This window comes from Chaetodon auriga, chromosome 11 (assembly GCF_051107435.1).
Source record: "Chaetodon auriga isolate fChaAug3 chromosome 11, fChaAug3.hap1, whole genome shotgun sequence".
Lineage (NCBI taxonomy): Eukaryota > Metazoa > Chordata > Actinopteri > Chaetodontiformes > Chaetodontidae > Chaetodon > Chaetodon auriga.
The window spans coordinates 17123541-17136453 of NC_135084.1; positions in this window are offsets into that span (position 1 = coordinate 17123541).

Below are 12913 nucleotides of genomic sequence, written 5' to 3' on the forward strand. Positions count from 1 at the left end.
GAAGGGTAACTGAGAGGCAGGAACACAGGGTAGATCTAGGTAGTGGCGTCAAAATATTTAAAGAGAATATGTTTGATTGTTAACACTGTTTTAATGATACTGCCGTTTACTGTGTAAGTGTCTCCAGGAGTTAAAGAACATTTCTTCATGGTATGTTTTATATGACTGGCAAGATGGCCTGACTAGATATATAATTTTTGGAAATGAATACATTTTGAATTTATTGTTTATACTGTTTAAAGGAGAATCTGCTCTTATGTGTGGCGCCCTGCTTGTGCCCATATGTAAAGAAATAATTTCCACATCAGTCAAACTTTAATGTGCACTTGTGGCTCATGGGAAAGGTTTTATGGCCGCTATTCTCTTCTGCCTTTGTCTCAGTGAGAGAGACAACTCACAGCTGATGAACATGGCTTTGCAGTGTGTGCATTTACATGTGAAAGGCTTTCACTCAGATAGCAACAGCTCTGCTGTATTCACCTCTGCTCAAGACACAAAAATGAGGACTGGAGACGTGACTTGGACTTGACTGCCAGGAGCTTAACTTACTTAAGACTTGGCTTGACTTGATACCTAGAAGCACATTCAACACTGATCGCAAGATTTGGCCAGGTGAAGTTGTTTAGTTTTTCCTCTTTCCAGGTATTTGTGGTAAAAGATGTGGTGTGGCCCAGGTCCTAATATTTGCACTCAATTTATCCACTACTGTCATTTATCACTGCAGTTGTTTCGGCCTACTCTGCACATATGACTATTGCACAATCTATTGCATCCGCCCTGGAAGAGGGATCCCTCCTCTGTTCCTCTCCCTGATGTTTCTGAGAATATGCTATACAGATTTTAAAGCCCTTAGAGATGAATTTGAGATTTCGGACAATAAATAAAACTGACTTCATTTAATGTAAATCCTGAAATAATAAGAAAGTTAAAATTACAGTGACAGGCAGGCCTTACAGCCACATGCTGTGCATATTAGTTATTAGGCACATGCATTCACATGATTTGGTCTCATTTATGGAAAAAAATACATGACCTCAGACTTGATTTGATCTTGTCTTTAATGGAAAATCCATTTATTTTCTTTTTGGAACCGACTTAGATGAGAAGTTCGATACCATTGTCACTGCTGTGCATTTAATACAAAGCTTCAGCAGCGGGTTAGCTTAGCTTAGCATAAACAGAAGTGTTGTGTTTATGGGGGGTTACGAGCCAAATTATTTCTTGGTCAGAACCAGTTGGCAGGCAAACCAGCTACGACTCCAGGAAGTTACTGGTCTCAGTCAAGAAATATTTCATCACATCATCACCCGCTAAAAAAACAAACATAAAAAACCCCGGCAAATTATTTTTTACACTTCAGTTTCTCTATGGATTATTTAAATTGGATCAAATCTATTAAGTAATGAGCTTTGAGGGTCCTGGTGGGCAGATTTTGTTACCATTAGACACATTGCTCGATGCTTCCAGTCTTTATAGCAATATAAATGTAAGCTAAGCTGGCTCTATCTTTATATTTACTGAGGAGATATGAGAATGATATCCTCTCCTCTCACACCACACCAGAAAGTGAAAAAGCACATTTCCCAAAAATGTAAAACTATTCTTCTAAGGCTCGACTTGGACTTGTCTTGAAAGATTTGAGACTTGAATTGGACTTGCCCCAAAAGATTTAAAAACTGCACCATTTGTTAGCAGACTGATGTAATATAAAAGTACATATTCCTTTTATTCATTGTTCATGAGTTGTCTTATCATTGTTAAAGGAATTCATTCAAATTCATTATCTTCTCGCCCACATGTTAATCAAAGCTCCACTGACATTTGAATAACTGTCAGACACACTGATTTAGCCCCCACATTTCCATCTTAGCCTTCCCGCAGACCGTGAAAGTTAAAGGAGCCATCCTTTTACAGCCACAAAACAGCATAAAATGTCCATCACATTTCTCAAACTATTTTGTGCACCATAATCAGGTGTTTGTAGCCAAACAATTACACTGCACCTCCAGTCATTATTCCCTCTATTTCCCTCAGTGAATATTTTAAAAAGGCACCAGCAGTCTCACCACACCACGTCACCAGAGCACTGTTAGCGGGGAAAATAATGAGGTATTCAGGGACATTTGATGGACATTTTATGTTTGATTTTTTTCCTTCCTCTGTCTAAAAGATTGTCCCATTAATCAGCAGTTTGGGAGGATGAATGGTCCGGTATCAGTCAAAACTTCACTGGAGTTGTGACTGGTATGGGGTGAGTGGAAAATTACAGATTTCATCCGGCGAAAAAATCAAATTTTCCTGTCGTTGATTTTGAACATGGCAGTGTTTAAATATGAGGATATACAGTATTACAGTATTACAGTAAGTATTGTAAAGTACTGTATGTGCCCAGTTGTGCAGTTGTGTGTTTGTTGTGCAGTAACGCACAGAAACAGCAAAGCCAAAGTGTATTGTAACACCTTAGTTTTATGTATTTAAAGGCTAATTATTTATAATTGTCAAAGACCTTACATAAAACTTAAATATAACATTTGTATATGCACTCTGTGTTTGGGAAAGAAAGGGAAAATGTAGTACCTACTACAAAACGTATTTTATAGTTTCTCTTTCACATGAACAGCGGTCCTGTGTTTGTTTGGCCGACCCACCTTCCTCCATATGCAGACTGTCTTGCTCTTTATACTACATGACCTGACTTCCTCCTTTGTTCTCGTCATAATTACAAAGGCCACTATTGGTTGCAACCTAACAATAATGGAAATATGGGCTTATACCTAGTTGAACAGATGACCTATGCAGCTATTTTGCTATATCCTACATACTGACATCACTTAAATTTGTCGTAAATTAGACGTATAACTCCCTGTTGTAACAAACTGTAATAATAAAACTATTTGAAAATCCATCATATTTAACCTTGTTTTACAGCTGGGACACCAAACGAAAGTAAAGCATCATTTTTGTAAGACACATCTGAAACATGCATCAGGTCAAAGTTACGTTTACAAGCAATTCTGATCAAATTTGGAAAAGCTGTGAAGTATCAAGGTGATTAAGTGTGTTTCTTGAGTTGTTTAAGTGGACCTGGGGTCTTGACGACCCCAAAACATAACATCATGTTGAAACGGCAAATTTTCTCCAGAGGAAGATGTGTAACTAAACACATACACTGATTGTGGCAGTTACTGTATGAGGCATATTTGTTCACACGAGTAAGTGTTGTGTGATGCCCTGATCAATAGCCAGATATGATAGTTATGGAGCATTCATTGGAGCTTGTGAAAACGGCATCTGAAAGCAGGCCTTCCATCACTTTCATTACTATGGAGGGTTCAGATGATTACAATTGATCTTCCTCCAGAGAGGATGAAATCCTGGCTAGAGGGAAAAATTCTCATTACTATAGATCCAGGATCACTGCAGCCATGCTTCAAATACCACTGTGATTTTGATCACATATCCATTGTGCAATTCAGTACAGTTTCCCATTCAAACTTGAAAGACTACATAATGTATGCTGACCTAGAAATCCATGCATATTAAAATGGTGAAATAATACAGCAACAACAGATAATGGAAGGGCTCAGCAGGCAGTGCTGAAGAAGTTAACAAATTAGTCTTTCAATTTTAGAAGGGTGCTTCTTATTGTAAGCCATAGTGTGTTCACATCCTAGGATCACTGCAGTAGCTGTGGTCGAAATCAACCACCATCCATTCTGCAGATGTTCCCATCTGCTCAGTTTGTGGTTCATTTGATGCACCACAGCAAATCAAATGAATTCAGAGCAGCAATTTTTTTTTTTTTTTTCTCTTCAAACAGCACCTGCATCTATTCATCTGAGGGGGCACTGAATAGATGCTAATAAAGCAAAGCCAGGTAAAGCCTCACATCCCATTATTTCAGTTATTTACGTTTGTGGTTTGCTTATGTAATGATGGGTAGGTGTCGTATGACCATTGTGAGAAAGGATGACACACTTGAACACAGAACTTAAATTTTAACATGCTGCTTTTCTGCTTAGCTTTGAATCCCCGGAACGTTAGGCCCTGCGGTTCTACGAAGAAACGCTGTAGTTCAGTACAGCTGTTTACAGTCTTTCCACCATTGTTAGCACTGTATTATAAACTGTTTAAACCTTCACTAATATAGAGCCTGTAAAGCATTGCTGGAGCAGAGTGTGACTGCAAACATGCTGGAATGTTGACTGAAGCAAAGAGTAAACCAACCATGAATAAAGCCAGTTTATAATGAAATATGACATTTATCATCAATAAATATTTAAGGTGGGCCCTCCAGCTTTGGCCTAATGCATAATTAAAGCACTTTACATGAATTCCTAATGATGTAATGACAATAGAGGACATAAAACAAACACTGTCTGTCTATTTGCTTATGAGGTGTAATTTATTGATCTTATACTGCTGCTCAGGGTGTGTTTTATACATTAAAAAGCATATGGTGTGTTGGACAGCTTACAACTACATGTCTGTGTGGAATTTTTTTGTTGAATAATTTCAGTGAAGCTGAGCTTTAGTTTGACTTTGTTCATGACGCTCAACAAAATGAAATGACGGCATTTCAGGGAAAGACAGAATTTGGAGTCACTAAATTCAACCGGGTTTATCCCTTTGGGGAGCATAAATATGCTCAATAAATTTCCTGGAAATTGTGCCATTAGTTTTTGGTATTTCTTTCTTGTGAGTGAACATTGCAGTCTATAGAAACTAGATCAGAGAGTCATCGTAATGTTAGGATTAACCCTCAAGGGATCATTAATACTCAGTAAATTAGCCAGAATGTAAATGTCTGTATGAGTTGCCTTTTCCAGTTTAGGAAAAGTTGATGTTTTGGGTTAAAATATGTACAATTATGAAGGACACGAAAGTTCTGTACGTTAACTTGAGTATGACAAGTCATTTGTAAAGTCAGTTTGATGATGAGGGGATAAGAACAGTCTGGCAAAACAGACATTAAAGCTCACTCAACGTCCAAAATGGAAATGATTTGTTCTCTGAGGAGCTTGAACAGTAAATTTCATGTAGTGTTTGCGCCCTGACATCACTTTTTGGAGCCTCAATTTATTTTAAGGGGTAACTTAAGATACCCCTGATGACATCACCCAGGTTGATGAACTGACCTTTACGTGTAAACTTTGTAAAGAGATTGACAAAAGATTTGCCAAGATTCATTCTGCACAAACTACAGACAGTATTTTATATCATCCAACACACTTTTGTGGCTTCTGGCCCAGATTGTCGTGAAGCTTCATATTACTGAGGTAATGAAAAAACTGTATTTCAATTCATCGTCATTTTGCAGTTGCAACATGACAATACCTCCACGGAAGAGACTGTTGCGTGTTAGAATATATGATTTGCTTCATGCTTGAAAACAAGTCAGTGTTGGCGACTATGGAAGTGCCAAGAAAGGCCTGTTTAATCTGGCCCAGGATCTCATGGTGTTTATGGTGTTCTTTTTAAATGACACATGCCCCAAAGGCAAAGGCAAGTGAGGGCAAGGCTGGATCCTCTTTTATCAAACCAGAGAAAGATGAACTTTGATTAAGGTCATTTAGATTCAGAGTTTACCAGTTTTTAATGATAATACTCAGTGGCCTGTTGCAACAGCTTTACATAATGTGGAAACCAGTTAATTTGATACTAAAGCTGTGTCATTGTTTGGTTGCACCTCTAAGATGTAAAGTTCATCTTAACTACTTTGGTCTGAAGTCCAAACTAACCAAAATATTGGTATAACATTAGTGTCTCATGTCAAGTTTAGTCACGTTAGCAGCTGGATAATAGTGTGTTGACGTTAGTTTGTACTGATATAATTCGCTCCTCCTACTCAACACTTTAAAAAATGATGCACCATGCCATGCCAATATTTTCACAGATGACTTTACATGTGCTAAAGGCTCAGTGTAAGACATACATTATAACTTCTGCCTATGTTGGAACTATTTCAGCTGGTGCAAACACTGGCATAAACTCTGTCCTAAGATAGAAATTAATTAAAAATTAGAGTTTACACACAGCTGGTGCAGCCCACTGCAGGTGTTTTTAAAAAGAAGCAGATTATTTTGATAATATGTTTCCATGCATCCAAGTTCACATCCTTTTTTATAATACATTTTTAGTTTTTCCACCATGATACAGTTGCCTAATGTGAACGTAACTTAAAGCAGACTGATCCTAAAAACAATAATATATATATTTTACCAGCAGAATACAGCAGCTCAGAAACAAGAACATTACAGCTTTTCTTTGACACTTCACATTCAATCGTGTCCCATGGTGTTTAGTGTTGTGCTGTTTGGAGAGAAAGTATCTGTGAGGATCTGTTGTGGGAGGAAGGTTTGAATATGATTTTGACTCTCTTCAACCTCTGCATGAACAAAATACAATAGTTCAAATGCAGTTTTGAACCAAAACAACAGCACTGTGCCGGCCTTATGGCGAGGCACTTTTTCTTGCAACTTCAAGATCTGTAGGTCAGTCCATGAATAGCTGAGGCACGGAGGAAAGCAGAGCTCACATTTGTAGTCTGAGATCTGCATCGACTTTCTCTTCTAGGTCTAAAGGCTGAAGGGCAAAATGGTGCTGTGTGAAAACTATGCTTTCATTTGCCGTACTTTGAAACTGAGACAGTAAAAATATAAAATTGTAAAAATGTACAACTGTTTTTCATCATTAAACCTCTAAACCATAAGCATTCTTCTAAAGCAGCACAAGAAGACATTAGGCAGACAAAGGCATTAAGTCTAGAACAAAAACCAATAAATCATCTGCATAAAAGGAAAATGCTCTGTAAGAGATTATTCACACATGGACACAAATCAGCTGCATGTTGTGATGATTGTTTCTGCATTTTGTCGAAACAATGTAGACTAAATACAGGTGTACGTAATCACGGCAAATTTTCCTCTATGCACAAACAAACAAGGAAGGCCCATTGTAGATAAACTTTTTATCACCGTTTTAGAATTACATTAAAACAGACATCTTCACCACCACAGGAGAAAGGCTGAAATAACGTGAGAGTTAGTTGTTTTCTCTTCATTCAAGAGAAAAATTAAATGTTAAGTGTTCAAAAAAAAAAAAAATAATAATCCTGAACCCCATCTGGTCTGAGCCGGTCTGTGTTATTGATAGTAATGTTGGTAATTTAGAGAGAAATTTAGAGAAGGTGTCAGTGTCCACATCCAACATCTGGCCCATAGAGGAGATATCCAGCTGAGGACATTATGTCAAGAGAAAAATAACAATAAAATTTTAAAGATAAAATAGTGCTCAGCAAGTCTTAACTTTTTCACAACTAGAAGGTTTACCAGACTGCACAGTAATGCAGAGATTCAATGATGGCTTCAGTTATTTCTTTTGAGGTAATGCTCTGATTTAATGCCATCTGGTGAGAATCAGAGATGTTTGGTAACAAGATGTAACTTGGAAAGCCTTTTTGAATTATTGACCTTCCCTTTTCAGCTTTATATATTGGTTTGTAAAAATGACAAAACCAATATTATTCCTGGAGAATGAGGCCGCTATTTGCCAGACATGTTCTCGATACCAGCTATGGAGCGATGACTCAGGATGGTGGGTAGAACAGCGTGTCATTTCTTGCCACGTTTGTACTCATTCTTTAGCATTTTGTGAGAGAAAAAAAATATATATTGAGGGCTGTCTTAAGGCCTCCAACATATTTGGCTTGACATAATTTGAACAACATGTAAATATGCTGAAATCAAGGACTCAAAATGAAGCCATTTTTAGGCTAATGGTACAATTGAGTTTCCATCGGAGAGCAGTTAAGGTTCATTTTGATGCAAAAAAAATAAATTAGACAGTGTAAAATCATTGTCCTTTCTCATATTGTGAGCAGGCATTTGTGGGGAGGCTGTGCAGATGTTTTGCACCTCTCATACTGTGCATGGACTGTACACATGTACTGTATATGAAGACTCAAACCGTACTCTTCCCACTACATGAATACATACAGTGTTTGTTATGTCATAACTACATAGACTGTCAACCTATAAACATGATGTACAAAGCATACTGTTTTTTTAAAGTGCAGGCTTTACTGTCTTATTTTGCCAATGGCTTAAATACTTACACTACTTTGGTGACATATGCAGAGGACATAAATTGCGACACTGCAATCTTTCCACCCCTTCATAAATCACTGTGCGACGGGAAGGGGTGGGAGATCCACGGTGGAGAGGCTAATGGAGCAAGGAGCACAACCATGTCATCTCTCAGACAGGTTTACAGGGCATCTGGTACACAAACTTTAAATTTCTTTCCACTGTCTTTCTGGAACTTACTGGCAAACACACCTGGACAACAAACTGGAAACTAACTTTATGAGCTGAGAACATTTGTTGTTGTCTTTGAGGATATGCGCTGAAAAGGGACGTGTGTCTGAAACTCTGATCTATGAAATATATCAACATCCCCGGAAAGTCGGGACTATTCTAACATACACGGCAGAGGAGGGATATCAATATATCTGACAATCCAATACTAGTGCTTTTACATCTGCTACTTGTAAGTGCATTTTGCTAATAATACTTGTGTACTTTCATTGCGGGTAAGATTTGATACTTAAATTATCAATCATAAAAGTAAATTTTTTAGTACATTTTGCAAAATGGCCACATTCACAGTGTTACATTTTACCATATATGTATTATCAGAATCCTATTGTTCATTCATTTCCATGTAAGATCATGTTTGATGTGTAAAATCTTAACGTGAAGACTAACTTGTATCTATAGCTGAAAGATAAATGTAGTGGAGTAGAAGTATAAAGTAACATATAACGGAAATACTCAAGTAGAGTACAAATACCTCAAACCTTCACTTATTTACATTCCACCACTGGTCATAATGGAGTATTTTATACTTTTACTGAGAGTTAAAGCTTCAATTACTTGCTTTCAACTACATCACATGGTCTTCATACATATTTATCTTCTCCACAGGTGCTGCACAATTGTAGATTACATCTTATGCAAATGAGCAATATGTGCGATCATGTAGTGTATCAATTAAGATGAATATATCAGAAACCATCCTGCCTCTTGTTACATCTGGAATTTTAAATGCTCATTTTCCCAGAGAGCACATTTTTAACAAATACAAAAAGACGTAAATTTCCAGTTAGTTAACGTTCATGAGCGCTCCGTTGTATCATTACTCTTTTCCACACATCCAGGATGAACCAGTCCTTTTATTTCCAAAGTCAGTCCAAAACAAGATAAACGACGCTTCACTCCAGTATTGATTCCTGTGTGTCACAAACAGATGTGCTGTCATTGGCTGTGACTCACAATCATATTAAGTTGACAACAAGGTGAATGCCATGTTTTATCTGAATGACAGCTCGCCTCCTCTACACTCAAATGACTTCACATTTCTTTACCTTCCTCTTCCTCCTTTCTCGGTACACACGCGCACACACACACACACACACACACACACACACACACACACACACACACACGCGCACACACACACACACACACACACACACACACATACACACACACAGCTGCTCATCCCTTGTCAAACCATTTCGGTGTTAGTTAATAATATAAGATGTATTAAGAAAACATGTTCATATCGCTTGATGTGTTGATCTGAATTCTTTAGGTCTTCTGTTTGTGTAAACGTGATTTTCCATTGTTGTGTCTATTAGGGGCTATAATTCAAAGCTGCATGACAGTGTGCAGTCTGTCTGGTCCAGATTTCCACTCTTGTTCTGCCTGTTGTTTCTGTGCTCTCCAAACAGATGTTCCATCAAATCTCTTTATACTTGGCTGAGCAGTGGGAGTTACGTACTGTCACTCCATGGCCCCCAAAGACACCTAATGTATAAGCTGTCATTCACCATGATAGCACTCATGAGTGTGTGCGCCTTTATGCTCATGAACATATGCCAGCAGGCCCTGCTTTTGCGTGGCTTTACTTGAAAAGTTCATTGTAAATTTGGCCTGCCAGTAAACCCCTAATGTGCGTGTATTTATCCACATCTGGTCTTTATCCAAAAATGACAGCACTGCAAAACGTTTACATACGAAGCCTCCTGTGACCTCGATTACATTTTTCACAATTTCCTCTTATCAAGTTATCTCTGTGCTGCTGCACTTCAGCAAGTCATTAGGAGTTTGCTGTCAGTGTGGGCTTTGCAGATCAATGCCCGTCTCTACAAGACAGGCCAAAAAGCAGGATGAAATATGAACGCCGATGTGGGTTGTTTGGCTTTCACGAATAAGGCTCTTCTATTTTGCAGAGTATCTGAGTGCCATCTGGTAACTTGTAACAACATGCTCTGTGAAGAATCATACAAATGTGAAAAGAATCGGCTGCTTTCTGAGGAGGGTCATGAAGCCTGCTCAAGCTCTCCCATCCCACCTGAGGTAGACTTTAACCAGCTATAAAGTAGTCCAGGGGCTTTCAAAGTCTCACACCGTGGACCAGCACCACAACCCCACCCTCAATGTAAACAGGAAGTACAATGTTGGCATAGAAAGTATTCTCAGTTGTTTGCATGGCAGTCCGGACCACTATCACCAGATTACCTTGATACTGAAGAAAACTTGAAAGCATGATCATTCTCAGGCGTGACGATTTACGGTTTATTTGCGTTGGATGTTGGATGATAATGATATCTTCATAAAGTGCAAAGTCAGATTTTTAAAATGTAAATTGCATTTGATTGTTAGTCATGAAAATTTAAAATATTCCAGAGAAATATTTAAAGATTTAGCACTAAGTTTTTATGGGCTTAAAGTCAGGTAACAGACTGAGAGACGTCAGTGTGCTTTAAAAACTGCCGTGGAGGCAGTGCATTGAGTGTAATGAATTGACCAAGACTGCATTCTTTCTTTTTTATTTCTTCTTAATTGAGCTTTTTATTTGCAGGGATAATAAGTGGTTTTGTCTCACTTTAAATCCCCAAAATGCAGATGATCTCTTTCTGGAAGTGATTTTATAAGGCAATGCAAATGTGCATGATTTTATGGTAATGTGACACCGCCGTCGTTGACATAAAATGGCTAAAACTCTCCACATTATGAATCTAAGTGAGAATCTAAAGAGCGAGTACGTAAAAGCAAAGTGAGCAGTCTTTTGTGCAGCTCAGCACAGTGTTTCCCTTCACTGTGTCTGCACTCATGACACAGTCTCTCTTCAGCACATCTGTCTTTACTCACACTGTAAAGCTGACATCATCTCCACACATGCAGACCCACGCACACACCCACCCTCCCCCCAGCACAGGCCCTGTAGACACTTCGAGAGCACGCGGATGGAGGAGGGGTAAATAAATCAAAATCAACAACAGGCATCTGTTTGAAACTACGGATCGTGAACGCAGCCCCAAAAACAGGCACAACGAAGGTCAGTGGAAAATATTGTTTCTGTTTTTCAGGCTGTAAGCAAATGGGACCAAATTTAAGCTTTTTTTTCCATCTTGTTCTACATAAATCACACTAATAAGAGTAAGGCTTAATCACCAAGGATACAGATAAGAAAATGGCTGAGATGTTGCACTCTGTTGTCAAGGAAACTGGTCAGAGTTGGCCCGGTGGCCTTGGGAGCTCTCAGTTTTCTGCTGGGCCAAACCGTCATGCAGTGCATGGAAACCTTCAGAGAACAAATCCTCATTCTGTGCTTCGTTTCGTTATTATCTTTACTGGCATTATGTTTAAAATGTTTTTATTTGTGCAAACACTCAATAAAGTTCTCCTGATGGCTGCACAGGTAAGAATGGGAAGGACGGGGTCGACGTGATTATTTTTTGCTTCTGCACTGAGGGATTGCAGAACCTTTGACATCTACAGATTTACAGGTTCATGAGAGATTTTTTTACAGAATTTCTAACAATAGACGTATACTGTAAAAGTCTGTGAAAGAGTTGGATCACAGTAATACATAACCAATAAAAAGGGAGAGAAGGCAAACACGTTTTAACATGTTTTACAGTCACACCAATTAACAGCCTTACACAAAAATTTGTAATACATCCAAGTGGCACCTGAACATGCATTTTAAAAAATACAAACCTCAGGGACAATGAACACGATCTGTTACATTTAAGAACAACAGTGTTCAAAATGTGTGAGAAATATTATTTATGCCACTGAAAACTGTCGCAGCTGTGATATTTCTCACATTCAGCAGTCACTTTAGGGGTAAGATATTGGTGAGAGTGCGGCTATATGGAATAATTCATGACTGGTGTGTGAGTGTGTGTGTTCACAGCCGCAGAGGACACGCATCTGTGAGAGAAACTGCCACACATTATGATGTGAGCTGAGTAAACACGTCACAACACGCATGTTTATGGCTCCTCGTGCCATCGCTTTAAATTTTTGCAGAATACGGATTGAAAATCTGAAAAATCTGTCTTTTTTGTAGGTGGATTTTCTTATTAACTCAAATTTCGCCCTGTCAATTAATGAGATTTTGCTCCCCCTGGAAGGCAATTAAACAATGGCCCCTGTGTTTCCACCCATTCCAATTTTCTGACAGTTCTCCTCTATCAACATACAACTATCTAATGCCAATTAGTTTCTGTCTTTTCAAATACATGCAAATTAAAGTTGCAGCAAATGAACTAGCTTTCCAGCTTATCCCAGCCACTCAAGTGTGGACCCACTGCGCTATATCTTTTATTTTGTCATTATTTCATCCTCCAGTCAAAGTCAGTTCATTTCTCAAGGGTAATATGATGGGAGGGGGATTAACCTGACCCAGCTGGTAATATCTGCTTCAGCTGACACTGATGTAGCTGTTTATCTGTTATGTGTGACCAAGAAAAATTACAAATTTCCCTCTGTGGGTTAGAGAGGGAGGGAAAGTCTTAATAGAGATATATAAAATGTGGTGAAATACATGACCAGAG